This window comes from Otolemur garnettii, unplaced genomic scaffold (assembly GCF_000181295.1).
Source record: "Otolemur garnettii isolate 467f Iridium unplaced genomic scaffold, OtoGar3 scaffold00138, whole genome shotgun sequence".
NCBI lineage: Eukaryota > Metazoa > Chordata > Mammalia > Primates > Galagidae > Otolemur > Otolemur garnettii.
Genome location: NW_003852533.1, coordinates 1,579,979 through 1,585,841, shown reverse-complemented (window position 1 = coordinate 1,585,841; position 5,863 = coordinate 1,579,979). Strand labels below are relative to the sequence as shown.

The following is a 5,863-nucleotide window of genomic DNA, read 5'->3' as shown; positions in this document are numbered from 1 at the left end:
TCCCCTCCTGCTGGCCTCGGCCCCTCTCTCCACTCAGAGACCTCACACCACCCCCTCCAGCTGGTCCCATCCCCTCTCTCCACTCAGGGACCTTACACCGTCCCCTCCCTCCGCCCCGGCCCCTCTCTCCACTCAGGGACCTCACACTGTCCCTTCCCGGGAGCCCAGAGCGCTCTTTTTATGCACCTGCATTGAGGGGCTGCTGTCTCCTCTCTTCCAGGTTCAGCTAAAGGGACTTTTGGCAAAGAGGACATGTTTAACCCTCACTTTCTCCAGCATAGCCAGGGAATAAGATAAACATATTTTAATTGTATTTTAAATAACTGATGCTTCTTCACTGTAGGTGTAATTTTTTAATTACAGACTTAATGAAAAGTATTTTAGTATGTTACACGCCTCTCTCTTTAGTAACCAGATGTGCTGGCCACATAGCAGGGCTCTTTCCTAAAGACTAGCTCTTTATTCTAAAAGCGATGGAACTATTGGGCTCTAAACTTGTCATCCTCGAGGATGAGCAGTTTTCCCTGGGGCCACACACCTCTCCCCGGCTCCCCTGCCTGCTCTGTTCCTCCACAGGGCCCCACCCCACACCCACCCTCTTCCCTGTCTCCAGACCACATGGCTGGGGCTGCCTCTGTAGCCCAGAGGTCCAGCTTCCTTGAGGTGATGGAGAAATTCACCTTCATTTTACCTCCACGGAGGATACAGAGACTCAGACCCAAGGGTATTTCTGTCACCGAGGGTGAAGCGTCTTTTCCCATGGGGAGCCGCACGGCAGCAGTTGGAGGGGGTCGACAATTGGTGGTTTGGAAGTTCCGTCTATTTTAAAGATGGATGTAGGGCTTCCATTTTACTCTGTAAGATCCTGCAGGTGTCAACGCCCACGTTTGCCAGTAGGCAGAGTTTTGTATGAGCCAGGGCATTCACTCAGCACCTTCTATTCCCTGGTGTGGAGTCAGGGGTCTGGCAAGTGACAGACTCCTGTTCAGCTGGGTGACTGTGAACCCAAGAGTGAAAGAGAAACAGCCAGGAGGTGAAGGTCCCAGGAGGGAGTGAGGCTCAGGGAAGGGGAGCCACTGACCAGGGCCACAGGAGCCACAGGAGGGAATGAGGGGCCACACTCTGACCTCCCTCCCTCCTGCCTCTTAACCCACCTTCCTGCAGGGTGGGCCTGGTTGGAAGCCAGGGACAGGTGGCCCAGGAAGTACCCTTCCAAGAGGTCAGACCTTGGCCTCCTGCTCAGTCCTGCACCATGAGCTGGTTTGGAGGCAAAAGGAGCAGAGAAGGGGATGATTGCTCTCTCCTCTGGTAGGGCTGGGCGGCGACTCACTCCTGAACTCACGCTAGTCTTGGCCAGGGGGGTTGTTTCTCGCCGCCCAGAGTCTAAGGGAGTGACAACCCCCTATTCCCAGGGGAAGCACCTTCACCAGGTGCCCTCAGACTCAGAAGCTAACTCAGCTTTGGGCCTAGTAGATCTTTGTGTGAGGGGACTGCCCTTCCACGCTCAGCTCTCCCTGGGGCCTTCTTCTTGCTTTTATGAAGCCCAGCTTCCTTCCTCACTCCACGCTCTTCACAGAGCCGGCTACCTAGCCGGAAACTGACCGGTTCCCAGTGTCCATCTGGCCCTTCTGGTTTGTGTTCCTGCCTGTTTCTAGACTGGGCCTCAATTTCCTCATGTATAAAGATGGTGATAGACCAACATTCTAAAAATTATCCCATGAGGAGTGACACTTCTGGAGAGTAAAGTGACACTCTATGGGGTGATCTTCTGATTACTTTATGTTTCTTGGTGTCACTTTTGAAATTTTAATATAACTGAGGTTCCTGAGTTTCTAAGGGTCTAAAAACATCATGGTTTATGTGTTATTTCCAATAATTTGAAAAGTCTAATAGGTACTTTAATCCTTAATAACCGTGTAAAGCACCAAAAGAAAAATTTATCCTATGATGAAACAGGATCTCGAAACACTGGTAAGCTGTATTACATTTGTAGTGTTCTGGCCCCGATATCTAGATAGGAGGTTTGAGTTTTATCATTCAGTGCTTGGGTTTGCTGTTCCTATGTGGGTCATGTAACAGCCCCACTCTGAGATGGTGTTTACATGTGCTATCCAAACACTCACAGGACACTTACAAGCTCTTTATTAACAGGAAATGCTTGATATCATCTTATATAGAATATTGACCCGTTTATATGCTAATAACATAGATATCTGAGTTTATAGAAGTTTTCGGTTATTCCCATGAAATGGCCACCAAGTGAACTTCGATCAGACCTTTGGAAATCAGGTCCATTATCAACCACAATGAGCAGTCAGAATGCGAGGGTTTAGTTTAAACAAACCCTTAAGCTGGCAGAAGATTCTAGCAACAGGAGCCTGATTAGTTAAGCACTCATTTTTCTTTTCTATTGCTAGATATTAGCTGTCACATGTTTACTTTAAGTCATGACAGCTTTGAGAGTGAAAGTAAGTCTTTGTTGTGCGATCACTGCCTCATAATTATTCACGTGCAGGGGAAGAAAAGCTTCTCACTGGTTTGATTTGGAAGCGGCTAGAGGGCCAGAACCGTTTTGTCCTCCTGTTAGCTGTGTGAGCTCTGATTCGCCATCAGGCATGTGCGCGTGTGTTCACGTCGTATTCAGGAAAAGCCGCCTGATGCTGTTTGCAGCTTATCAGTGTTTGAGCCGGTGGCCATCCCCGTCCACAGAGGTGCAGCGACTGGTCCACAGCCTGGAAGACTTGCCTCTCTGCTCAGCTGAGCTCGGTGCACGCCAGTTCCCTTATTCCTCCCAGGCAGAGGCGGCCAGCGCAGCACCTGGAAGTTCATAAGGGACTAGGAAGGAAGCAAAAAGGCAGATTTTCACTTCAAGCAAAAATGAAGCTGCAGCAGGCAAATGTCGTGCCAGGCAAGCGCGAACTCTCATCCTCTGGTTATTTGTCATTAGCCCCTTAGGGCTCTGAGTGATTCTTCAGCCTAGGAAGGGGCGGCTGTGACTCCATCGTAGAGATCATTTTATTTCCCGAGGAAGCACAGCCGTTAATTACCATTTATTTCAAACGGTGTCTGAAGGTTTGGCAGCTGAGACTAGGTGAAGTCATTCGGAGGAAGGAAAATCATTTCGTGTTTGTTAAGTTCTCAATTCTACTCGTGCAGACTTACAATACGGCAGCCACCAGACAGCGAAGCAGCTCGGGGACGTATGAGTCCTGTAACAGGACCTCAATCCGTTCTCTCAGGAGTACAGGGAGAAGCAGGTGTTGTTAGTATCAGCTAAATACAGTTTTCCACAAAACTGAGCCAAGCAAGGCCCAGCAAGGTGAATCGGTTTGCCCCAGTCCCACAGCTATGCAGGAGCTGGGCCAGCATCCAGCCCCCACCTGGGAGCAGAGCACCTAGTCCTGGCCCCCTGCACTGTGGCCTGGGCCCTCCCATCTGTGCCAAGACTCACTTGGTGGGAGTGGAGGGTATTTTTTCCATTTTAATGTCTCTAAGTCAAGAACTTCTAACTAACGTTTTCCTCCCTATTTATATATAAAATAGTGACACACCTTATCAGCGGCAGGTCTCAGATTCCAGCTAAGGAGGATGACGAGGGCACAGGCTGCATGAGAGGCCAGTTGACGGGCACTGCTGCAGTCAAGTGAGCGAGTGTGAGGGGTCCGCTGCGTTCATTTACAATATAGAAAAGGATGTTTTCTCAAAAGATGGGCTATCCTCTTCTCTTACAGGTCCCAAAGTACTGAGACCATTTCAAATATCATGTTTTGGTTTTGATGATAACCTATTGAAAATAAGGTTAAAGTAAGCATTTTCTGGATTTTCCGGATGATTGTTCCATCAGTGATCACTGCCATGAATTCAGACCTCATTTTGATGCATTTTAAGATTTCTTTGGAAGCCAGAGTCTCACAGACTGCCAAGAATAGAGGGTCATCTTCCCATGTTTGAGGGTCCTCCTAGGGAGAGCTGGAGAAGGTGGTGGAGTGTGTTCATTGATTAGCTCTGTGTGACGGGATTCCATGAAGTGTCTGTACACAAAGCTGTAATAGTCCAGCCAGGATGGTTTTAACTTCATCTTCCTGACAGTCATTTCTAGTTTTCCAGAATTCTCCCCATTTAAGTGAAAGCTTTCCGAGTTGGTTTAAAGGTGAATTCCTTTGCCAAGTCTGACTTTTCCTGAGTGTAGGAGTTAGGTATTAAATAAGACTTACATTTCTATAATAAATTCAAAACCAATTACACATCTGCGGGGCCCTCTCAGGCTTCTCCCCTTTACTGGCAGTAAGATAATGAAGCCCTGTAGGTGCCCCCAACCTGAGGGAGGGTAAGGCCGGTTCATTCCTCTTTATGTTCCCGGATCTCACCGGGCCGGCCGGAGCCTTCCTGAAGCTCTCTGTTGCTGGTAAGTGATGTCCCACCCACACACGCCATGAGCTGCTGCTTTGATAACAGCCTTTCTGAGTTCAGAAACAAATCTGATCTTCTTCCCTGACTACAGCACATTCAGGCTCATATGCTTCTCATTTTCTGAAAAGTAGCGTAGAGAGAAACAGAAATTAACTTCCATCCTCCAGGACGAAAGTTGAATTGCTGTTTCTTCCCATTTGCTACAGGAACACCCCCCCATCTTCGTAGTATGAATTTTACAGAATCCCTTAGCTACACCCGTAACCTGCAGAGGGATTAGCATAGAAACCCAGTGATGGCTTGCAGTGACCTCTGCTCTTCCCAACCAGCCCCTCACTGTCCACGTGCAGGGCACCGCGGGCCCTTTTCTCTCTACTTCCTCCCTGTCTCCTCCGTGTTTTCAGACCTCTCCCCGACACCCCTGCCCTGAGTCAATGGTCCCCAGATTGTGGTCCCCAAACCAGCAGCAACATCACTTGAGGACTTGTCAGATGAGGGAAGTCTGGCTCTCTCCCAGACCTACTGAATGGAAACTCTGTAAGAGAAGCCCACAATCCGTGTTATGGGTAGTTCTGACCCATGCTCAAATGTAAGAATCACTAAAGTCCACCCCTGGGCACTGGAGAGAGCCGGGAAGAAACTGGTCTGTGGACAGCAGTACCCCGTCGTGAAATGAGAAAGCTCTTCACATGCCATTTTCTGTTGGTGACAGTCTAGGGAGGGTTACATTTCACAGAAACAAGTATGGACCCTCCAGAAATATTTGTATCCCAAAATGACCCAAGTGCCAACCAAAGGTCCCAACACATCACACCAACAAGTGCACTGTGGGATATTAAAGCCCAGGGGTCAGCCTGCAGAGCGCTGGGGCAGGGGGTTGGACCCTCGAAGCAATCTCGTTGACTCGGTGTACCCCACTGCTCCTCCTGAGGCCACGCTGGAGTTTTCCTCTGTCTGATGCAAATGTCATTATGCTGCCCACCATGAAGGCCCAGTGCCTCCTTCCTCTGTCTCTTGCAATACCTGCCTTTGCCAGCTCCTCCACTGGAGACGGACACCCAATTGCCTGCCTCTGGGGCTGACTGTAAGCGCATGAGGACGGGACATTCTCTGCCTCCTTCGCAGTGGCCTTCCCAGCATAGGGCCTAGCAGATACTTAGCTCATGGCAGGTGTACAGGCATTTTTATGAATCTTGCTCCTTCCATGACATTTTACTCAGCTCACACCTGGCCTTCACTTTGAGGCTCTGGCTTTATGATAAACACATAATGCGTTATACAAGTTTAATATAAGTGATCTTAAGACCAGCTGAGGTGTATTTATAAATGATCCATTCATGGAGGCTATTTTAATTCTGTTAAGGATGACATCAAGGGGAGGAAGTGAGCTCAGATAGAAGCCCCTGGGAGGGCTTGGCACCCGTAGCTCAGTGAGTAGGGCACCAGCCACATA

At 49.0% G+C, this 5,863-nt stretch overlaps 1 protein-coding gene across 1 annotated transcript in view; it reads left to right on the top strand.

Annotated features, from left to right (window-relative positions):
• The window catches only part of PPM1H (protein phosphatase, Mg2+/Mn2+ dependent 1H), a 250,931-nt gene that overhangs the window by 136,217 nt on the left and 108,851 nt on the right, over window positions 1-5,863 (top strand). The gene's annotated exons all lie outside the window — the stretch shown is intronic.